This window comes from Sturnus vulgaris, chromosome 6 (genome assembly GCF_052056855.1).
Source record: "Sturnus vulgaris isolate bStuVul1 chromosome 6, bStuVul1.hap1, whole genome shotgun sequence".
NCBI lineage: Eukaryota > Metazoa > Chordata > Aves > Passeriformes > Sturnidae > Sturnus > Sturnus vulgaris.
In genome coordinates this window covers 1,576,424-1,600,752 of record NC_142248.1, presented here as the reverse complement: position 1 = coordinate 1,600,752, position 24,329 = coordinate 1,576,424, and the positions used below count along the sequence as shown (strand labels likewise).

The 24,329-nt window shown below is 44.1% G+C and overlaps 2 long non-coding RNA genes across 2 annotated transcripts in view; both read left to right on the top strand.

Moving 5' to 3' along the window:
• The window catches only part of LOC148223276 (uncharacterized), a 90,074-nt gene extending 69,232 nt beyond the window's left edge, over window positions 1-20,842 (top strand). The window contains exon 4 of the long non-coding RNA XR_015804378.1: window positions 20,605-20,842. This is a non-coding gene — a long non-coding RNA (uncharacterized LOC148223276). The remainder of the gene's footprint in view (window positions 1-20,604) is intronic.
• A 602-nt stretch (window positions 20,843-21,444) lies between these two features.
• Window positions 21,445-23,636, top strand: LOC148223275 (uncharacterized). The gene is made up of 2 exons (XR_015804377.1): window positions 21,445-21,531; window positions 23,317-23,636. It is a non-coding gene; the product is annotated as an uncharacterized LOC148223275 (long non-coding RNA).
• Window positions 23,637-24,329: the final 693 nt, after the last annotated feature.

Sequence of the window (24,329 nt, the reverse complement as noted above, 5' to 3'; positions counted from 1 at the left end):
TTAATAACTGACATGTTCTTTCCACTCACTTGGCTCCAGTTGTCCCATTGGGCAGCCTAATGTTTTGTGTGTGTTGCTGGCAGGCTCTGTTAGGATTCCACTTCTTTTGTGGGGGAGGTGAACAAGTCTGTTCCTTGCCTAAGGGAGATGTCAATGAATCTGGCTACTGGCAGGTAACTATGGAGCAGCAAGTCTTCCTAGTGTGAGCTCTGCTCTCTGTTGCCCTCTCTTCCCCCTTGCTCCTTTGCTTTGTTTTTTTTTTTTTTTTTGTTGTTGTTTTCTTTCTGCATCAGTTTCCTAATCCATATTCCTCTCCTACTTTTTGTCCCCTTTCTTTCACCCTGCCCTCACTCTCCCACTTTCCCTCCTCTGTTTCCTTTCCGCTTTGTTCTGCACAGAAAAAAAAGTTGTGCTCAAAGATAGTTTTTGTGTTTGTCAGCCAAAATTCTGTGCTCTCTTCCTGTAAATATTTCAATTTCATCATGAGACAGCATTAGTTTGTTAGCATTTTTTTGACTGAATGGGCAACATATTCTTCTAATGTTTGTTTCTTCTGGGAAGTTTTTCTCGGTGTTTTTTAAAGTCTTAGTGTTTTATTAGCATTTCCTCTTGCCAATGTTTTGCTGTGGAGTACCGCCTGGGCTTACTATGAATGTTTTGGTATGAGGCAAAGAGAATTCATATTTCTGGAGGATTTATTCCCTTGGTATGTGTTTTGGGCAAGACCCTGTCTCCATGAATATGCCAAAGGCAAAAATTCTCATGAATTCCTTTGAGGAGCACGACTGAGCCTTGTTTTTGCACCCGTGGAGGATTGCTGTGCCCCACGCGAGCCCACGAGGGAGAGGGCTGGCTTGGACAAGAACGGGTGGGACAGGGCTTGTGTGTGTGCTGTGCCCATGGGACACACAGCAGACCTGACCTGCTCACAGCACTGAAAAGCTCAGCGTCACAAACTTAATTCTCCACTTTTTTGCGTAGCAAATCATCAAAACTTCTCAGAGCTCGCAGTTGGTAACGCTGGCCTTGGCAGCGTTGAAAAATCATGAGTCAAGTCTTGAGAAACAGCGATGCTGAATGAAAACAATCACGAGACTGAAATATGTACCTGCTTCTTTACAGCTGCTGCCTGGTTTGGGAGCCCATTACTGCATTCAGATGTTATCTCCATGTTTTCCTTAGCATTCACGAAGGCTAGAAAATGTTTTTAATAAATAAAAATTATGCATTTCCCTTGATTTCAAGACCTGGAGTGTGAGAAATGGGTTGGCTCTTGAAACAGTTGGGGTCAGTCAGGGAGGACTGCCATATTCTGAGGTGAGCTGGCATCCTGGGTGAAACACCAGTAGTGCAGGGAAGGGATGGGGAGATGCAAGACCTTGTCTTCACCTGGTTAACTTGGCTCTTTGGGATGGAAGCCAGGGGGCTGGGTACGTGTTTCAGCTGCTGATAAGTGGGAGAAATTATGACTTTAGAGAGGAGACTGAAGACTGCAGAGACCTGAGGCTGAGCATAACCTGTGCTGAAGTTGCATTGCTCTGAGCAGGGTAACTATGACAGAGGTAGGGCTGGTAATAGGAGGTTGTGGCCACGTTATAGAGACTGATGGCTCCTCTGAGATTCAGTATTAAAATGTTTCACAGAAAAACAGATAGCATGTGATATTCAGTGAGCTGAGTGCTTGGACCACAGATGGGCTGGGTTTGAGAGCTGACCATATCTGCAGGTAGCAAGAATTTCTTGCATGGATTGTTTGTGTGTTGGTGTTAAGATCATCGAATAGTGTTTCCTGCTTTTGAGCACAGTTAAAAAAAAAAAAAAAAGTTTAGTTTTCTCATTTGACAGTAAAATGCAAGCAAGGCAAAAATTGAAAACCATCTCAGAAAAGCAGTAGATAACAGCTCTGGTAACTTCCAGTTTTAAAAGACACAAATGAAAATATTTGGTGAAAGTATTCTTTATTTTCCCCCACACCTTCTCATCTACTTTTATTCTGTTCTGCCATGGAAAGGAAGGCAACAGAGGAAGAATGAAGAAAAACAAAGCTGGAGAAGTTTCTTGTGTTCGTGTTTTTTTTTTATATAAAAATTAGAATAATTTGAGGAAGGGTAGGAGAAAATGCTCATAAATTTATTTTCTTTTGAAGAAAAACCACTGTTCCTTAAAAAAAAAAGTTTTGAACAATTCAGTTGTTATTTGAGTCATTCCATGCATGGAGAAAGAAGATTGGTTTGAGAATTAAAATTCTGCAATTCAGAATTCGAGTTTAGGATCCTTGGTTCTTTTGAAATATGAATGTAGGTAAACATATATGAGCTAGAGCAGTTCCTGCAGAATAATGAGGCTATTTATTTGGAATAGCCCTTATTCCCCAGCTACTTATGATGTGTTTAGTTTTCAGTGCCTTACTGGAATGATGATTAAAACCTCTGGACAGCAGCCTCTTGCCTTCAAGGGTAGTCTAACTTCCATCTCCACCATAAATAGCTATATACAGTTTGCCATGTTTCTTCGAAGAAGTTTTCTGGACAGTCTTGACCTGATTTTCCAGGAATTTCCTCTCCCTTGTACTTGGAAAGTGTTATTAAGTGGTGCCTTTCTCTTTCCATGCCTATAATGCATCCCAAGGGTCTGGATGAAAGGCGAAGTCCAATGATTCAACACTGAACATAAGCACAGTAACATCAAAGAAAAGAGAGGATTGAGGAAAGAGTTTACAACCAGGAGGCTGCTGAACTCCTTCATGTGCCTCCAGTTGTGGTGCCTCTTCCTGGGTCACTTTGGCTTGGAGCTAAAGGACAAATCCATGGGCTACATGAGCCCTGGATTTCGATGTGGTGCCAGTGTGTTGGGTTGCTGTTTGGGAGAACTGAGGTGGAAGTGGAAGCCAAACTACACGTGGCTGTTGGGTGTCTCTCCATGTGAAAAACCAGGTTAGAGAAGCATCTACTTCTGAAGCCCTCAAATAATCATCCTCTCCTCAACAATTCTCAATTAATAATCCTTTTCTTTCTGTCCCAGTGGGGTGCACTGTGCCATTTCTCAACAATGCATGCATTTTCTTTCCATTGAAATGCTATGGTTGGTGTTACAGTTTTCAAATTAAAAACTGAATGTGTTTGAATATTTTTTCCCACACAAACATTTCTTTGACTTGCAAAATTCTTTTCTGTTAAAAGTGTCGGAGTGGATTTTTAACCCATTCTAAGAAACTTTCTGCTGTCAAAAATGACTAATATCCTAAACTCTCATAAGAATTGTCTGTCCTCATTTTCCTCGCTGAAAAATGATGATTTCTGGATTTTTTTTTTCTTTTTTCTCCCTTTAGTATTCTGTTTGTGTCTCCATAGTTTTTTCTCATCCCTGTATAGCACTAAACTTTGGAAAGAGTGATTTTTCTGAACATGGAAAGTAAAAGAAATGGCACAGTAGTTCAGCTGGGATTAAAGAAGTGATTTAAGCCAAGCCTGATCTATAGGGAGAACTTTTCTGGAACCAAAATGCTCCTACGGTGTTTTTTTGAGCTTAATAACTTCGCAAGTTCAATGTACACTTCTACAAGGACTTCAGATTGGATCTTGTTCACTAATAAATTCCAAATAATTCTTGCTGGCTTTTGGACTTTTTCTCCATTAGATTTTATTATAGGACTTTTTACATAATGGGAGAACACAAACAGGAGATTTGGAGCCACAATTTCAGAGCTCTTTGTTCTGAGGTTGGGAAATCGGTTTCCAGATGTGGACTGTGTTGGCGTATTTTTCCTTTTTTTTTTTTCTTCCTTTTCTTTTGTGTGTGTATGCCTTTCTTCCTCTTTTGGCCAGGAGTGAGAGAAGGAAATTAAGATGATGAATGAAATAATGAAAATAATAAAATAACAATGGTCAAAATCCCCTTTGTTCATGAGTCGTGACTCAGCTGAGGGCAGCAGCAGGAGTGCTGCTCTGAGCCTTCTCTGATGTCAACAGCAGACATCACTATAGGACACTTTTTAGGTACTTTGAGTGGAAGAGGTGGAGTCTGGAGGATGCATGGAGAAATATGCCAAGGACTTAGAAGGATTCTTAGGTTCCTGTTCTCTCCCACGCTCTAATTTCTTTGTGCCACTCTGCAAAGACAACAGATCTCCCCAGCTGAGGGTTTTCCCAGCATGGGGTAGTCCACAGATGGCAAAGTTGGCTTCTAAATTAACTTCCCACAGCACAGGGTGTGGAGGGGGTGGGCTGTCACCAGCTGATGGGGAGGAGAGCAACTCTGAAAAGGACTCCCAAAAGTCAGGACGAACCCTTCTCGTGTCAGCAGCACTCTGGTGTTGGCTCTGCAGTCAATGCTCCAGGTGTTGGTGTGAGTCAGGCTGTCTCCTTTCTCCCTCCTCCTTCTGTCCTCTCCAAGGGAAAAATTAAACGCCACGCAGAAGTGACACAATTGTGCTTACCCACCACAAGCCCCGTGACTGGCCACCAAAAAGGCACCCCCAGTCTGGCTACTGCAGAAGAGCCCAGGGCTGGAGATGTCTGCAGGACAAAGCCCTTTGCCAGGGCTGCAGGGGTGAGGACACTGGGAGTAAGATATATGAGTGTTGTACGTGCCACTGCATCCATCGAGGCAATCAAGTCCTTGTCGGTGCCATCGCCTCTATTGTTCTGCAGGCGTCTCTTTCATTCCAGCAGGGGGAAGGAAGGACACCAAAACGACTTCTTGTTAGATATCCATTAGCAGGGCTTTAGCCAAGGATCTCTAGGAGTAAATTCTGAGGCAGTAAGCTGAGACTGAGGCTTTAAGTATAATGGGGAGAAGAGGAGTTGCATTGTGTCTCTAATCCATCCACGTGCAGATGCTTCCGTGGGGAGCTGTTGAGTCCCCTGGAACTGCTTGGTGTTGCCTGAGTTGATGACCTGGATGCTGAAGGAAAGGGAGGAGGAGGGGGACTTCCCTCTGCTAGCTCTGAAGGTTTTTTTCCCTTCTGAAATCACTGCTTTCAAGTTGTGGACACATCTGGAAGTAACAGCAAACATGTGTAGCCTGTGGTTTTTGAGGATAGGAGATGAGATTCATATGCAAGGGTGGGAGGGGTTTGCCGTCCCTGTCCTGACAACATGACCTTGGAGGCAATTGGAGACAAAGTGGAGGTAGAGGAAGAACTCCCCAGATCAAAGAGAGGTGTCCGTCCATCTCTGCCATTCCCTCGGGAGGAGCTGGGAGGTTATTCTTGAAAGTAATGGACATGCACAAAAGTTGTAACACATGACTCACTCTGGTGGTTATAATGAGATTTGCACCCCCTACTTAGGTGATGAGACACAAGGATCAAGTCAGGTGGGTGATAGATGCCCAAAATAATCCTGACTGTGTCTTTACAGCTGTGGTTGCAGCTAGGATATTTATCATAGCCTGGGAATAATAAACTCTTTTACCTAAACTGACCATTTAAGAATATGGCCACAAAGAAAGTACAGCTCTGAGCCCCTTCACTGGCTGCAAAGATTGTCGAGCTAGAGAGCTTGGGAGGTATCAGGTAGCTTTGATTTATCATTAGATTTTTTTGCTTTAGTCCTTTGTGGGTTTGGGTTTCCAGGGTTTGAGCCAGATTTTGGCCATGACGAGACTGCTGATCTATCTGCCTTTGCATTAGTTTGACTCGACTATCCATCTTTACATTGTGTGAAAAGCTTTCAGCCTCAACAGTGGGATGAACTCTGCACTGGAGTCCCTAGTCTGGCCCTGCTTTTGGGGGTATTTTAGACTGTTTTGGAGAAAATTTTATTAGTATACTTTTTTTTAATTTTTATTTTTTTTCTGCTTATATTCTATTTAGATAGGATTCTTTCAGGAGAATTTCTGTAATTTTTGTGATAGAGGAGGGAGTGTGACCAGGACATCCTTGTGCTTGCAACAAAATATTCATTCAATAACAAAGTTTTTCTGGTGTCTCCTCCTGATGATTGAATTAAAGGGGGCACCAGGATGGGGTAACAAGTCAAAGGGAAGATAGTGGTTGACCTTTCTGTCTCAACCTTTCCTTTGATAGGGGTACATGCTGTCTCATGATAAGATGGACAAGTATCATGAAATGGAGAAAAATTTTCCTTTAAATGTTTCTGTCAGAATAGCAAGGGTATGCTTCTGGGTTTGGTATCTCAGTGTCTTGGGAACAAGGAGGAACCTGATTTTCGCTGTGTCAACGTCTGTGTTTATTTGAGTGTTCTTTCCTTGACGTTGTTTCCTTTTGATTTTCCAATGCTTTGAGAGAAGTCAAAATAGCAAGGGAAGCAGAAGTGACAATTCACGAGATTGCTGCTGGTTTCCAGCTGAATCTCTGTGCCTGGTATTTCTTACTCCACAGGCACTTCCGAAGAGCTGTTGCCAGCAAATGGGAAACTCTGCTTACATGGGGTTTGGTAATATTTAGGCAGGCTGAATCTGCATTTTCATTTGTGAGGATGAGCTGACTCCTACAACTGGATTGCTGTGACTTTCAAAGGTTTTTGAAAATTGGACCTTAAAACTCGGGAAGAGATGCCAGGTTTCCCTTGCTGTCTGTCTTGGTAGCGCAGCAGTCAGTGGAAGCACGGGTGATGTTTACAAACCTGGATAGGTAGGAGTAACTCTTGAGCTGGAAGAAACCAGAAGGTATGTGACCAAAGGTAGCCATGTGGCACGGGCCTCCTTGGATCTGTCGCCAAAAAGGAGTCATCTGCATTTCATTTGTATCCCATTGGGACACATTTCCTGAGGATCTGAATGGAGAATAATTTCTCAGAGGAACTGCTATTCCCTAAGTCGTATGAAACAAGACACAGTCCCTGTCGATGAGCAGCCCAGCTTGCCCTTTAAGCATTTTCATGAATCCTTTGTATCTTTGAGTTGAATAGCTCCAATTGCATGGCAGGACAGAATGCCAGAATGAATGAAGAGGAAAAAGGAGGAACAATAACCTAAACTAAGTGCTTATATTGGAAACAGGACCCATGGAAGAGCAAGGCCAGCTCTCTCCCTCCTGCAAATTTCTTTCATTGATGAGACAATGTAAGAACAGAACAGAAGCATCTTTCTGATTGCAGACAGCATGTTGGCACAGGAATGGACATAAGTATCAGAGATTACATGACTGGCCTTAGCCTACAAATGTTACCTCCAGGCTCGTATTCATAAACAGGCTTCTGGTAGTTTGTTCAAGCAAGGAAAGTGAGTACATTTGTCACTCCACCAGCAGTGCAGCTGTGCAGGGCTTGCACGGGGTAATTGTCCTAGCACACAGATCCCAGATGCTGTCAAAGCCCTGTGTTAACTGACTGAAAAACTGTGGTAGCACTGCTTAAGAAAACAGAAAGGGAAGGGGGGGAAAAAAAGAAGAAAAACAAGGAAAACGAACCAATTGTCTTTAAAAAAGATAATTACTTTTGATGTCTGCATGGCCAGCTGTGGCATCCGTCTGCTTTTCTCCTTCACAGCATGCTCAGTGCTGCTGAAGGTATGGGTGAGAAATCCATGTGGTGGTTTCAAATTCAGCATGTGCCCTGAAATGAGAACTCAGATGGGCAATATCAATGTGGTTGTAGAAGCATCGTTTCTTTAGCCTCAGTAATGGGAAGACAAAAACCTCATGTGTTTCAGTAACCAATTGCTAGTTAACAACTACTCACAGTCTTATTTAATCCTCGAGTGCTACTAGAGGAGCAGCGACATGATTGTTAAAAAAACCACAGTCTTTCATTAAAAATATTTTCTGAGGTTTATTAATTGAGAAACAAATGTATCTAATGGGTCATAAATAATGAATCTGGGCAGACAACATACAAAATAAAATGTATAGGCCAAATACCACCTCTGGTTATATTGTGTAACCCAATAGAGAAGATACGTGTAAATGAGAACAAGACGCAGCCCTGTAATTGTAATTATATAGAATCATAGAGAGCTCTGACCACAAAAAAGTCACTGAAATTGTCAGAATCCTGACTTCATGCCAGATACCTTGGGGCTGAATTTGACAACCACTGTGATGTGTTGTTTAGGGAGAGAACTCAAAGGAAGAAATGTACCTCTGTCCTGAAAACCCCTGCCTTGAGCTGGGCCAGCTGCCCAAAAGTGGTGTGCTGTATCACAGCATCTCAGTCTCCCCCACTGCATTTGTGCTCCCATGGTTTTTATTGATGCTTCGCCCTTTTTCTTTCTCCCCTCAGTGACTCAGTCTTGAACCTACTAAGATGGTGGTGTTAATGTCTTTGAAGTTGAAGCAAGCCCTCCCTTCTGTCAGTTCAGGCATTTTGTGCACAAGGCACCCGTGGGTTTCATGCCAGTCCGGTGCTTCCTCAGCCTGTTAGGACACTTGAAGTTTGGATCCCTGAAACCACAACCTTTGCTTATTTGGCTCAGTACAATGGTAGGAAAAAATTTGTGGTGCTACTCCCTTGAAGGCTGGTGCTGGCAATGAAAGGAAATTCCTGGATTTGAATGCTTGTCTGTTTACTTATTTATTTACTTTTGTGTTCAGCAGTGGGAAAATATTTTCATCTTTCTCCTTGTCTTGTCAAAAACACTTTATTCATCACAGCGGGCACCAGAGTACAAAACTGGACTGCAATAATTTCTCCTTGTCCTGGATGACTCTTGGTCCTCAGTGAAATGCTGCAAGGCTGGCAGAAGACCCGTGAGGGATTTCTGAGGAAGAAATGGCCACCCTCATTCTGCAAGGCCACCCCAACCAGCTCATTCCTCCCATTGCCTTGGGATGTGGGCTCCCTTTCCCGGGATGCTGGTGTGCTGCACGTGGTGGACAGAGCTTCCAGTGCTTGTCTTGCCTCTCTGAACGGAGGGGGCATGCCTTGCCATTTCTCCTGCTCATCCTGCCTTCTGCTTCATCCAGTCTGTGAACTCCTGACCTTGATTGCTCCCTCTCCTGCCCGTGCTCCCCTCCCTCTTCCAAGCTCCAAGACGGGTCTCGTGTTTCTTGGAATCCGGCAGCATGAGGGCTTCTTGTTGATTGGTATAAACAATCTTAAAGGTCACATTTCCCCCCCCCCCCCCCCGCAGAGGGAGTTGGGGTGTGTGTGTGTGTCTAAAATAAAAGGCTTCTCTCAAATTAACAACCACAAGGATGTAAACATGGAAGCCAAAGGGAGCTGTTCACTACCAGTGTGAGCTGTGCCAAAGAAGCCCCTGAGGGCTTCCTTAGGATAGAAGATGTGGGCACAAGATGTGGCATGCTCTTGCGGCTGGCTGGGAGGGAGAGGCCGGGGTGCCAGGGGATGGTGGCAGTCATGCCCTGTGTGAACGGTGACGTTGGATTGGAGCTGCTTTGTTTGTGCTGGGCTGGCGCTGGCCATCCTGCTAAGCTGGGGGAGGGATGTAGAAGCCAGGGTGGCTCTGAGCTGCAGGGGCAGGAGGCCTGGAGCTGGGAGACATGGATAGCATTTCACCCCGGCAGGCACTGGGTGCCATCCAGCTCCTACAGCCGCCTTTGTGGGCTTCAGCAAGAATTGGGTCAGAGCCCTGTCTGGGGACCAGCTTGTGGAAAACAAGCGAAAAAGCAAACGAAGGTGCTCAGAGCTCATGTCTGCTCCTGAATCACAGCCAGGTCTCCACTCCAGAGCTTTACATGCTTGGTTACGTGAGTTGAAGTACGGTGGGGAGTCACAGCTTCGACCAGCCTGGCTGTGCCAGGAAAACGCTTTGTCGGTGCAGGCTACGCTGAGATGAGAATCCTTTAGCTGCTTTAGTTTGTCTAATCCAGGGAGAGAGTTTAAATGCAAAAGGGCAGCACCTATTCACATCTTCATAAATTGTCAAGTGTCTGAAGACTGTAGGTTTAATGTTTTCCAGCCCAGTCCAGCTTGAGGGTTGTTAAAGCTGCTCTGCTCTGTGCTGCCTCTGAGATTTCTCTCCTGTGGTATATTGCAGGAGAGGAGGAATATTTTGGGATGTTGGATCCCAAAAGAAGCTGCTGCTTCTTTGCCAAGGCTTCAGAAGTGAGCAAGCTGAAAAGCTATGTTTCGAAGTGGCCCATGTGTTCAGGAAACACAGCAAAACTTCATATCACAGCAAACTTCTCTGAATTACAAGTTGACAGAAGCTCGTTGAAGAGAAATCTGTAGAGATTGCTGTATATGCAGCAATGCCATTCTTAAGAAGTTGCTGAGTAAAAATTGTTAGAAGTGAGCACTGGAGAAAAGTACCAAATATGTCTGCTGAACTTTATTCCTCCTTTTGTGGCTACTGCTAGAGACAAGATACCCAATTAGATGAACTTTGTCTGGCTCAGTAAGGCCACTCTTTATTTTCTATGTCTACCTCAGCTTTTTGATCAAGGGTCTGATCCCCTTTCTGAAGGAGATAACCAGGTACAACTCACAGCAATGTGCATTAGTGGGCACGTTCATCACCCTGTCACTTTGGGTGGTGGATGTAGGCAAACAGGGCACATCTAATTCCAGCATCCAAGACCTGAAGAAGTATTTTGCTTGTTTTTACTAGCCAATTTTCTAAGGAAATAAGTTTAATGTGAATGTGTGTTGTTTATGACCTCATGATGCTGCTTGCTCCTCTGTCTCCTTCCTAAGGACTCTTTAGCTGGTTCCATCCTAATTTGTGAAGGGAGTAGAGATTTCAAAGATAATCCAGTTTCTGCAGATATAATGAAATTTAGAGCTGGTGAGGAGACATTTCCCATGAATGGGTGTTAATCTCAGAATTTACTCAGACATGAAAAATCATAGAGAGAAGATTTTAGGAAAAAACTCACAGGAAAAGCTTCCTGGGCTCAGCAAGCATACCAAGGACACCATGTTTCATTAGATCTTCTGCTTTTTTACCCTATTTGTGTTATTTCCCTGAACCTCTACTTATCCCAGGTCAAGTCTCAAATGGAAGCAGCGTCTCAGAAAAAGCAATAGAACTTTTAAAATTTTTTGACTGGTATTACAACAGATCTTAGATGCCCAGAGATCAGGATCCCTTTGCATCTCATACACAGTAAGAGACAATCCCTGGTCTGAAAGGCTTAAAACATCAAATGCAGGCTGATGAGTGAAACTGGATGACCAGCTCACACTCCTGTTGTGCATCCAGGCTTGAGGGCTTTGAACTTGCTTCCTCTTCCTCATCAAGAGTCCTTGGGGCCATGTGGTTCCAGCTGCCCTTCTAAGAACTCCCCAAAATCTTGTCCAGATTGTAATCAAGCTTATGGTGATCCTGGTGATATTCTCATCAAGTTAATGTTTGAAAAATTACGTGCTGAGTATTTGCCTCCATGTCTAAATAAAAAAATAATTGTCCAAGTACCTCCTTCTGGTTCACATAACTTTTATTAGATGACAAATAGTCCACTTTTATCTTCTGTGGGGTGGGAAAGGCAGGAAGGGGGCAGGTTTGAGGAGATACATTTGTGTATGGGTGTTTTAACTCTTGTCTTCTTTGTTGGTCTGTTGCTGAAGGGCAACAAGCTTTGCTCCTGTTCCCAAATGTTGCATGGCTGGCAGATGAGATCACCCTGTGTGAGAGTCATTTGCTGATACACCACCTTTGTTTAAATTCCTAGAATGTTATGTTTCCTAACCAAAAAAAAAAAAAAAAAAGTCCCTGAAAGAGCTACTGGTGGCCCAGAGTGACTGTAAATGTTGATTTTGTCTCAATGCAAGTTTTAAAACTGGGCCAAAATTCCTCGAATTTGAAGTTTTGCTACAATTTCAGGCCTGACAAGGACTTTCTGGGTCCATAAATGATAAGCTTTTCTAGTACCTGAAATACTAACCCCAGTCACATAAGCACAGGCCAAAATTTGAATTAGTTTTAGCCAAGACTGCTGAAGGGCTTTTTATGCTTTCTGAGTCAAGCCCTTGTAAGATTCTCCAAAGTGAGATCCATAAAACATGGAAAACATTTTCCTTCCATGTGAAGGAAAAAAAGAGAGGAAAAAGACCAAAAACTGCTTTTGTGAGACACCAGTATATTTCAAGAGATATAGAGTGAGGAAGACTAGTCTGAGATCCTTCTCCTAAAAGATGTGCTGGCTCTGTAGAGGAAAGAAGGAAAAACTTCATGCCCAGATGATATAAACCATTGTGGGTTATTTTGCCATTATTTGAATCTTCAGTTTCAAGCAATTAGGATAGCTGATACTTTCTGTGACACATCTTATCTCATCAAACACTTTATTTTCTTCGTGTCAAAGATTTCCACAGGAAATCTCCAGCCAAAATATAATAATAGGCATGATTCTTCCCTCGTTTCCACTGCACTAACACGGGTTGAATGGCAGGGCTAAACCTATTTTTTGTTAAAATCTCAGTCTGTCAAGAGCTGGCCCTTCTGCCAGAGTGGAGTGGGAAGCAGTTTGGAGAAGTCTGCATGCATATTTTCATAAGAGATGTCACGCTCAGGGGGAAGTTTGGATCCACAGGATATGGAGGCAAGGCAGTCCACTTCCCCCATGGCAAAGCTTCTCTTTTTTCAGAAAGTGTCCCTCCCCTGTGTCCTGGCAGGACTTGGATCATGCTCAAAATTCCATCCTGTCCCTCTGCTTCCTGCCCTTTCACCCATCACCAGTGATAAAACACCCGTCCGAAGGCACTGTGGAACTGATTGCTGTGTTGTATTTTCAGAAATTAAAAGTAACGTTGCAAAAGCTGGTTTTGTGGGAAGTTCAAAGGGACCGTACTGGTGCGAGCTGCCCAGTGTGTCAGGACTTTTGGTGCCTGAAATCTTTTATGACATGATGAAAATTTCAGCCTCAACGCTTAGATTTTGATTTCGCATACACTGCTGTTTAGCAACATGAGGAATGGTCAGAAGTGTCGTGTTTGCACCGACAAAAATGTCCCTCAAGGAACGGATCCTTCAGATTTGAGGCTTTGGATTGAGAGGCTCAAGCTGAGGAGTTGGAGTGCTGGCTTCATGGGAGCAGAGGATGCTGTCCCTAGGAGCAGATCACCACTCAGATACAAAAGAAGCTGCTCACTTTGAACAGCTGTCTCTTGAAGTTCACTGTGTTGTTCTGGGCACCCTGCTCAAGGTTACCCTGCTCGAGTAGGGTAGACTTATGCCCTCAAAAGGTCCCCCAAAGCATGCTGTGATTTAACCTCCTAGCTTAGAGTGGGTTTCTTAATTTGCAATGAGTTAATCTGGCTGCTGGAAGCAGCCTATCTCCAAGAGTACCACAAAACTACCTTTTATTAGCCATTTTATGTTCTAATTTGTATGCAATTTCTCTGCTTTCTCATGCTACACTTCAGTTCTAGACCAGGTAGCTAAGCAGAGTTAGGAGGTGATGCCCTACAAACATATGTGACAGCCACCCCTGCCAGGTCATCCCTTTGGAGCAGCTCCTGCCTGTGTCTCAGTGCCATCCTCTCTGTGGCCCTGGTCGGGCTCAGCATGCCAGAGGAGACAAAGCCTCCTCCTGCATAGCTGGGGCATAGCTCAGCCACATTCTTCAATGGCTGTTTTTCCCCAGTGACCTTACTCTCCGGCTCTGGTGGTCAGTTGACTATTAATGCTGCGAGCTTGCCCGCATTCCTCCACCCACTCAGGCAAGCTCTGCTCACTGGGAAGGGGCGGTGAGGCAGGGAGGAATCCGACCGTCTGGAGACTTATTCCAGGGAAACAGAAGTTTCAGGCCTCTGGGGCTGTTTTGCCCATCACTTCTGCAGCAGCAGGGAGGTTGGAGTAGCCGTGTGAAGAGGGGCTGACCGCTGTGGTTGCCACACACCCTGCAGTGACAGGCATTCCCGTGGCAAGCCAGCAGGCTCTGCTTCTTGCCACACTGCTTGGCTCTTTCCCCACGCTGAGAGGAAACACCGAGGAAAACAGCCTGGAGAAACCTTCTCGGAGCAGTTGCCACTTGTCACGTTTGTGGGAGCCTTGCAGTAACAGGTTTGGGTCCTCAGCGCCTCTGCTTTGAAGGCTGTGAAGATTGCGAAGCTAAGGATCTTTAAAGACAGTAAATCATGCAGCTTGTCGGTTTCGAGAACCTTTTAATTTTGACCACTTAATATGCGACTTCTAAAATAACAGCTTCAATTTCTTGTGTATGTGTGTGAGAGAGAAAGAGAGACTAGACATGAGCTAGATAGGGAGTTGCAATGCAGATGATTTTTCCACTCTGGAGCCAACTCAGACAGATTACAGTGGGAGAAAGGTTTGTACAGTAAGAGGAGAAGGTTAGAATCCTGCTAGTTTAATACTGGCATGGTTAGATTAGAAATGTTAAGGATTTGTGAAGAAGTGACTGTCAGGAAAATTTATGATTCTCATCGCTCACTCAGCCACTCTGCACATCCTGTATATTTTCTGACATACTTCCAACTGCATAAATATTAATAGAGTAATACTGACATTTAGGCCTGATCCAAGTCTCATTAAATTCAGTGGAAATGCTCCCATTGTCTTCTGTGGAAGATGGATCATAGTCTTGAAAAGGAACAAAGGAGGTGAAAATACCAAGTGTGGCTTCGTGGGGCTAAATAATGTTGTTATTAAATCAGAACTCCTCAGCTTCCTGACTGAGCATTTCACTCTGTGACCTTTAACGTTAAATTATTGCCAAAACAGGAAGAAGAAATTAAGGCTTGATAAGGGTTGAGATGGTCACAGATTTTACCAGCCTCACTGATGGAATGTGACAATTTCTTCAATGGGAATGAGTTGGGCATGAATTGTTCATCAGTCGTTTTGATTTATTCAACCTTTCAGCCCCAGAGTTTGCAGCGGCAGGGATTACTAGAAACTCAGCAAAACAAATTCTTTCTCCCATTTAGTTTATAACCTCTGCAGGTGCATGAAGAGTTACAGAGAGAGGATTAGGTATTACAAAATGACTCCATTTACTTCATTGACGAGATAGGGCAGAATTTGCTGTGTGGATTCCATGTGAGAATCTATTGCAAAAGCTTTTTTGGCATTGAAATATCTCTCTCCTTTTCTAGATCAAAATCTTCCCCCCCAAACCTTTCTGCACAGCAATTAGTTACAGCTGTGTTTTGCAAAGCCACCTAGGGAATTTGGATGTCCAGTTCCCATAAAGTTTAATGTGAATTAGGTTTCCAAGCAGCTTTGAAAGTTCAGCTGAGTTAGGACTGGGACCTCTTCGTTTTGATACAGTTCTGTACATGGAACCCCTACATCTCTGGATGACAACAAAAGGGCTATTTTGAGTTTTTTCATCACCTTGCAGAGCACAGGCCTCAGTGAAAGAGCTGCACTGGAGCTTGCAGGATCTGCAAAATCTACACTTTGTGTCAAAAGAAGCAGAAGTAATTTTTCCAGAGTTTTTCATGATTGTTAAGACCAGATTTCCAAGAGAGTCCATCTTTGCAACAAAATACATGCCAGGTTTCCAAGGGATCCTTTTATGAAACCACAAATGTTGCATCTCAGTGCACCGAGTTCTCCTGAAAATCTGGTCAAGGATGAAGGGATGCAGAAGACTCTGTACTCAGGAGTACCTGGCAAATTTCAGGCCCGAACAAGCTGCAGGGTACATTTTCCTGGAGAGCTTATCAGGGAATGTGTGAACTTTGCCAACTGTGGCCACCCCCAGAATTTCCAGTTCTTCCTCTTGTCAATTAGGAGGTTCCTGTCTGATCTGTGAAGTACAAGCACAGGCGGACAGCCTGTCACATCTACTGCTTGAACAAAAAATATACAGGAAGTAACAAGTAGAAGGTCCAAGCGAAACAGCTCAAGAACTGCAAGGGTGAAAGTTTGACTTGCACTGTGCACCACATGGCATTCTCCTTGCTACCAACACCTACAGAGGGGACACCTTCTCTGTCACCAAATTATGGCTCAAGAGGGGGAGGAGGGAAGCAAGAGAGAAGCCACTTTAGTCCAACTAGCTGGTGCAGAAGCCTCATGGAAAGAGACTGGTTATTTAAGCTGCAGACTTCTCAGAAAAGGAACACTTTAGAAATATTTCCTGTAGCTACACCAGGGGTCTACAGATCTTAGCCAACAATCTGGAGCCACACTGGTAAACAAACATGTACTGAAAAAAACACCCAACCCAACATATTTTGAGAAATAGGTCCAAGGCAACTTGGATGACTAGCTTTCCAGTGCTAGTACTCAGTGGCCACAAGAGCAATAAACCAAAAAGATTCCCCTCTTAGTTAAAAACAGAAGCAGCTGTTTATGATCAGTCCTGTTTGGAGCCTCCAACTCTGTAAAACTAAACCTGCAGTGACCTGAGTGAATGTAAAGATTTTATGGGGCCACAAAGTATATGCATGTTTGCAGTGGTGTAATAGAGAGGAGAAGCCAAACTGGAGGATTTGAGACAGTCTCCCCACATCTTCTGTTTAAAAGTTAAACTGCACATTAGCCCTCAAAGAATAGGAACAGAATGCTGCCTTTTTTTGAACTCTTGTCCCACTGTTTGCAGTGTTTGTCTTCCAGGCTTTTTACTTTGCTGTGTCTCTACCCTCTGAGCCCTGGAGAGTTCATGGAGTTCTTTGGCTGCCATGAAATTGGCAGGTACTGAAGGAAATTATGTTGGGTACTCAGGGGTGCTTTTCTATTCGGGCATGACCTGAGTAAAAGGATTTTATGGTGCTGGTCAGCCAGATGACATGCAGCAGAGAAAGCAGAAGACTTGGACTCCCATTCTTGTCACTCTTGATGACACCAAGCTGTTATCTACTGATACATCAGAGGGAAGGGATGCCCTCCAGAAACACCTTGAGAGGTTATGTGGGCTTGTGTGAAGCTCATGAAGTTCAGCAAGGCCAAGCACAAGATTCTGCATCTGGATCAGGGCAATCCCAGAAGTACAGGGCAGGCAGTGAGTGGATTGTGGGCAGCCCTGCAGAGGAGGACTTGGGGGTGCTGGTGGATGAAGAACTGGACATGAGCTGGCCATGTGCACTTCCAGCCAAGGCAGCCAACAGCATCCTGGGCTACATTAAAAGAATTATGGCCAGCAGGTCAGGGGAGGTTATTCCCCTCTCTGCTCTGCTCTCATGAGTCACCACCCCAAGCATTGTGTTCAGCTCTCAGTCCCCAGTGTAAGAAAGACATAGACCTGTTGGAGTGAGTCCAGAGGAGGCAATGAAGATGACCAGAGTGCTGTAGCCCCTCTCCTCTGATGACAGAATGCGAGAGAGTTGGGGTCAGTTAGCCTGGAGAAGGAAAGATCAGCCTCTGGGGAAACTTCATAACAACCTTCTAATACCAAAAAGAGATCTGCAGGACAGATGGGGAGGAGCTCTTTATCAGGGAGCATTATGAGGGGTAAAGATTTTAAACTGAAAGAGGGTAGATTTAAATCGGATATGAGGAAGGAGTTCTTTACAATGAAGGTGGTGAGGCATGGGAACAGGTTGCCCAGAGAAGCTGTGGATGCCCCATCCCTGGAAGTGTTGAAGGCCAGGCTGGATAGGACTTACAGCAACCTGTTTGGAAGGTGGCAGAGGGTTTGGAACTAAATGATCTTTAAGCTCCCTAATCTAAACAGTTCCACGATTTTAATGGCCTTCACATAAATAATAATGTTTGGATGCTGTTGGACAAATCCTACTTTGATAACTTGTGTTATCAAACATTGTCTTACCTTTTAGCTCTGAAGTATGTCTTCTTTGTTTCCTGCAATTTTATTTTTTTCAAAATTAATTTTTTTTTCTAAAGCTTTTTCAGAAAGTTTGGGGTTTTTTTGTTTTGTTTTGTTTTATTTTTTCTCTGGAGTGCTGCTTAATGGGATCTGGATATTGTCAGGTGGGTTCAAGTGCTTGTAAGCCTTGACCTACCACAGGAAAAAAGATAAGTGTTTCTTAGGTAAACACACATGTCTAGCTGAGGGATGTGGTGCTCAGTGGCTTTTTGTTCAGTTTTCCTCAACTAGGAAAAGTCCTTTAGTCCTTAGAAAACTAGGATAGAGAAAAATAAGTGGAGTGGTGTAAAGAAAGGTGCTCACTTGATGGAGGTGAAGCTCAGTACAGCCCAGCAGAGGTGAGCTGTGGCTTTGTTTGCCATGCAGCCCTTTTCCTCTGCATGAAATAAAAATTCCCTCTCCCCATCCCCCTTTGCATTGTTTCCTCTCTTCTCTTTTTTTTTCTCTTCCCGTCAAATATTTAAGCAGATATTTCCTTTTTGGTGGTGTGCCAGGGAGCATTCCAGCTCTGCCCCCTTTGAAAATAAAAAGGCTGACCCTCATTTCCATGACCAAGGAAAGGACAGGTAGCCTTTGTTTGTGTTCCAGAGCATGACTGTTTTTCTTAGATTTGCACCAAAAGAAGAGAAATGATGCTGTTATTCAGAGGAGGAATTGGTCAGTGACCCCAGCAAATGCAGTAGCAATGGCAGCAAAATGGGTGGTATGAGCTGAGCGTTTTTTGGTGATGAACCTTTGGCTTTGGCCAATTCCTTCTCTTGCCCTCTTCCTCTCCTCTCCTTTCTCTCACTCTCTCAAAGATTTCCCTATTTTCTTGTGTTTAAGGCACGTCAAACCCTGGAATAGCCCTCACAGGCATTACTCACCAGTGATTAAAATAGCCACCAAGCAGGCAAGAGCCTGCAATGATTTGTGCTAAATTGGGTGTATCACTGTTTGTAGCAAGGGTTGCTAATTTGCAAACCTCCCTTGTTATTATCGTTGTTTTTATTAATAGCGCCAAGGGGCTCCAGCTGACATTAAAATTCCATTTCATCCTCTGCTGTACAAAAGTAGGGAATAGAAGAGTTTGTCACCTCGATGGGCACTGTAAAAATCAGGGGAAATGAAGGACTATGTGGTGTGAAATCTGGACTATCTGGAGAACAGAGGTCCAGTAGGGAGACAGTGAAAGGGAAATGGCAGACCTGAGAAATGAGCTCAGGTACCCCTGGTTCTGAGCAGGGTCTCAGCTGGGTCACTGCTCACCAGCTCTCTGCTGGCAGCAGGGCACTTGGTGGCCTGGTGGTGCAGACAGAGCAGCTGCCAGAAATGGGTGCTGTGCTGGGACTGAAAGGGGTACTTCTGGAAAGCCACAGTGTGCAAAGATGGAAAGAATTCAAAAACACCGAGCAAAAAGGCCACTTTGTTGGGGATTTGTGACAATAAACTCAATTGAAAGGCTGGAAATTTCACCTTGGTCCAGAGAAACTGCAATTGCAGTTGTGTACTTGCCTGTTCTTACATACAGAATGACGACAGTTGTGCAGCCTCGCAGGGACTGTGTGTGGTTTAAGGGTCCAATTTGATACACATACATGACCTTGGACTGCTCCCGGTGACCTGAGTGCAAAGTCCATTTGCTGCTAAAGATGAATGCTGTCATATAATGACTGAACCTAGTCATTAAATGCATCAGGCTCCCCTCTAGTCAAAAGCATCGTTAGTGATTATGGTTTTCACTTCTAGCACCTAGAGGAAGCTGTAAGGACTTACCCCAGTTTGGAGCCCTTTAACTCCAATAGCAGAAAAACCCCAGCCCTGTGGTTTTTATTGCTCGAAGTCTTGGGTTCTCTCCCTGCCAACAGCTCATGGATAATACATGTTTTTGATGCAGAACAGAAATTGGAAATCTTGTAAGAACAACTTGGGTCAGGCTGTGAGTATATCAGAAGGGTTTTTCCCTCTGTGTATCTGCTTCCAGCTGAGAGGAAGTAACAAAGAATGTGTTTAAAATCAATGGAATTAGACAAACTTCTTTGACGCATAATAAAGATTTGGATTTTTGGAGATTTTAAGTGAAGTCTTGGCTATGATTTTGTTTTGTCTGCAGTAGTCACATATCTCTAACTGTAAAACAAACTACAAGATCTAAGCAGGATTGCTAGAGGTCTGTGTTGCTCTGCAGCAAGCAGCAATCCAGCTGCCCACACTGACAGCAACAGTGGTGGCTTTACAGACAGGGCACATTCTAAGTATTGGTTGTCAACTTGTGTGTTAACGTGTGGTGAGTTGAGTTAAGCAGAGAAATAAACCTGCAGTCAGTTTTAATACAGCAGTACAGAATTTGAGGCAGCTGTCACCAGATTAAAACCGTGAGTGTTTTGCTCCCAGTGAAGGGGATCCTGCTTTGGGAAAGCTGCTAATGAAGCATTGAATGCTGTGATGTGATTAGTCTCCTTGCCATTGACAAGGCTTGAGCACTGAACTTCAAGTAAAGTGTGTTTTTGGAGTGAGAGGAGAGTGTGTGGGAAATGTTGTACCAAGCAGTGAGTGTGGAAAGCCAAGGAAGTTGAGTGATGAGGTTTAGGAAGGTTTCAAAGTGGCTGTGGATGGATGTGCAGCGGAAGGATGAAGTGAGGGTGAGCTGTGAAAATTACTCTCAAACATCTCTTGTCTGCAGCCAATTTATTTTGGTTTTCCTGAGAAAATGTCGTGGAGATAGAGCAAGGACATTTGGCTGCTGGTTTCTCCAGCAAGGAGTGAGGCTGTTTGGGTTTGGTAACTCCAGGGAGCCAGAGGTGAAAGTGGGACTGGTGGGGCTGGCTCGTCCCAGCTGCAGGATCTGGCGGGGACACTGCTGTCCAAGGCACTACCCTGATGCACTGACACCATTGGCAATTTGTGCTATTGTACCTTGGACTGTCCCTTTGGGGTTTATCCTGCTTGGTGGTTTTACCTCTCACTTGATTAGTGAAAGGATGCACAGAATCTGAAGCAGCAAAGCTACCTTTCATTTTCAGTTCCAAAGAGACAACCTCAAAATATTCTGAGAATCTGCCCTGGGGGAAGGAACTCTCCAAGCCTCCTATTAAGATACCACCACAGCACCTCATTGTAGTGAGGTAAGAACTCTCATTAGATCTTTCCCAAGCCACGTCTGAGCTACAGCCTCTCTTCTGTGGGTATCCTAGATGGAGGGGAGAGGGGGGGGAAATTAAAAAAGAGAGAAAGAAAAACCCAGCCCAACTCATTTTCCAAATGCTGTTCAGTCTGCACTGATTGTACAGCATGATTGATAAAGCTGAGGAGTGATCTGAGGTCAGAGCCCCAGGATGCCAGCTCCTCACTCCATGAAGGAGCTTTTTGTGTGTACGTGTATGTGCATGGAGGACGAAGGTTGTGTTTGTTTCTTGAAAAACCTCAGACACTCTCCAAAGAATTCCAAATTTAAAGCAGTGTAAAATGCTCCATCAAACATGTTTTACAGTCTTGACATTGCTGCCTGTGAAATCTACTCCAGTGACTGTTTCTGAGACTTTTTGAATAATCTCTTGATTGTGCTTTACTTGCTGTTGGGCAGAGTCATCATGGAAAATGGGGCAGTTGTTTTATAGTCCTGTCTGGATGGGGAAACTTTGGAGGAAGACTGTTTCACCCAAGGTCACTCAAGACGTGTAAAATATATTCTTCCTCCAAAAATAAACAAGATAGATACATGTGGCTGGGCTAGAGGATGAAGCAGGAGTAAATGAGGCCTCTGGGGCTGAGGACTTGCTTTCGAATTGAGCAGAAATCACAGCGTAGTGATAGATCACATCACATAAAGATGTTTTTCTGAAGCTTTTCTTGTTTCTCCGTAGTGCTCAGGAGTGAGACCAGCCACGGTGGAAGCCACAAAGGAGATTTCTGTCGATCAGATGGGAAATCACTGGATGCCCTCAGGTCTGGTGAGTTCCTAGAGTCAGTAACAATGCTGTCCACTTACACAGAGCTACTCCATCCTGGGTCTTTGCCAATTCTATGCTGTTCATGCAGCAAAGCGACTCTCTGGTGGCCCATGAAGGGCAGCTCCATTGTATTTCAAGCATTTTTTCACCTGCTTTGGATCCTGTATGAAACATCCAAGACTAGGACTTTCAAATCTACCCAAAAGACTAGGGAGCAGAGCTGCCACTGGTTGATTTGGGCTAGGTGTGGTACTGGTGTAGCAGAGCAGAAATGTGTTGTGATAGGACGTGATCTCATCATCACTATGCCCAACAGGAAAATAAACATTTGGTCTCTGTCTCGCTATTTGTTCCAGCAATACCCTGACTCTGGCTTAGCCTTTATGTAGCAGCACAAACTCATTACTCTGTGACATTTCTTCCTTTCTACAATAAACAGAATGGAAGAGAGAGGAAGTGCGGCCAACCACTGTAATGTTAGGAGCAATAAGACAAAATTAGACATGGCAAAATTGCAGTTCAGACTGAAGGAAGAAGAGTTGTGATGTGTAACACTTCACCTGTGGCTAGGACCTGACAGTACTGTGCTCATACAGAGACAGTTCCTGCCTTGAATCATTTACAGTCCAGAGAGGTGACAAGTGATATGTGACAAGCAATCCTTCCTTTTCAGAGGAAGAATTTGGGCACACAGGGTTAATTGTTTTCCTTTTTAAGTCAGCAGGATCTTTGTTGCAGCCAGGAGTAGAGTTTCACTGTAAGTTGCTTGGCCAGAGTGTGTGTGGCAGGTTTGTCTCAGTGCCTTTCCCATCCTTCTGCAGTCTGGTGTTCACCTCTAAAATGTGAATGATCATTGTAAAGTTGCCTAAAGTTACCTAAAACGAGGTAACCCAGGCTTGAGCATCGTGCCTGATTTTGTGCATTTCTATTTTGTGTCTCCTCCCTTTGTGTGCCCAAGCACAACAGCACTGCAGGCAAAACCGGTGGATGTGCTACAGCTGGCAGCAGATTGTCACTGCAGGGCAGAGACACCCTAAGCCACCCTCAGCTCTGATGAGCAGGACATGCTCTGGGAAAGCCCATGAAATATGGGTGCAGAAGTGCAGGATGGCTCTCACACTTGGGGCCAATTCAACCCTTATGTGGTGTGATTGTGGTCAAGTCCTTATGCCAGGGAGCAGGCTCTGAGCAGCACAGCAGCTGTTATCCGAATAATTTGGGACATTTTCGTGGAGAAGTGTCTGGTGGGAATATGGAACTCGGATCTTGTCTTTCAGCACTAATGCTTGCTCCCGGGCTGGCTGGCTTGAGGCTGGAGCCAGACTGCAATTGCCCAAGTTATTTCTGCAATGAGGAATATATGCAGAGTCAAGCAGAAAGCATCTCGGAAGAAATGAATTACCAGCCAAATATAGATTATTTCATTTTGAGGGACGTCATCCAATCTACTCAGCTTCTCAGTCATTCAGCAACTTTTAATGTCTATTAATGCCTATATTTGTTATAATCATGCATACTAAAAGCTCAGGCTGTATTACATCTTTATTGCTTGTTCCTGGCATATAATGTTAGACAGGGCAACGCCTTTTCTTTTTTCTTTGAGGCACTGAGTGCACCAGCTCCTCATGTATAAGTATTTCTCAATGGATTTTAACTCCTTTTTGTGTAGCAATAGGCTAGGAGAGGGCAGAGACACTGGGGTAACTGTACATGTCTTTATTTATGATAGCTTTGATGGGATTTAAGCATATGCTTGGACTTAAAGATAAGCTTTGTATTTTGCAGAATAATTGTCCCAATGCCCCATTTGACGGTACGACAGGCAAGTGGCACAATTGTACACGCTGCTTGGGCCAAAGTGTTGTGGAAAAAGACAGCTGAACTCAACTAATTACAAGCCCTGCACAAGTACAGCAAAATTCACAGGCTCCATAATAAACTTCTTAGAAACCTCGTTGAAAATTGGTAGTCACCAAGTGATAAAATACGGAAATTTTTCTCCGATAAAGTTAAAATGTGGTGATTTTTCTTCTGAAATACTCTCGCAGAAGCACTGATGAGATAAATGTATTTATGTCGTGAATAAAACGCCTGATGAAAACTAATCTGAGAGCTGGAGTAAGTGATTGAAGAGGGCCAGGATTGTCAGTGCTCCCCATCTGCTTTGCATCACTGAGCCGGGCAAAACATCAGAGCATATTGGTGAATCTGGCAGACGTCATGTTATTTTTATGTCATCCTTATTCTTCCAGGGCCTGATCCAAGCCTCACTGAAATCCATAGAAATGAGTGGACTTTCCTTTACATCAGCGAGCTTTGAATTGGTTCCTTCCTGGCTCACTGGTAACGTCAGGAGCCTGTGATGGGTCTTGGAGGCATTTTGACAGAGCAGTTGGGCACAACCATGCTTTCCTTTCTAATCCTGCCCTCTGACGATCCTGTGGTTGATGTATGGCCATGGCTGGAGTCCCGAGATAAAATGAAATGGGGAGCATAACAAACTGGAAAATGCACACTGATTTAGGAGTGAATGAGACCATTCCCAGAAGTGCTGAAATTCAATGGGATTTAGAATCCCAAGGACCCTATTATTTTGCAAAATGGACCACATGCTTTCAAGCCATTTGGGCAGCTCTGAAAACTTCATCCATCACTTCTATGGAGAGCAGTGTAGACCTTATGTAATATCACAGGCAACAGCCAGAACTGTTGAGAGTAAAACCCACAAAACGGCCTGATCTTCTATTGTTTCTGAAGGTGTGAATTCCTCTTTTCCTGATATTAAGTAACTTTTGGGT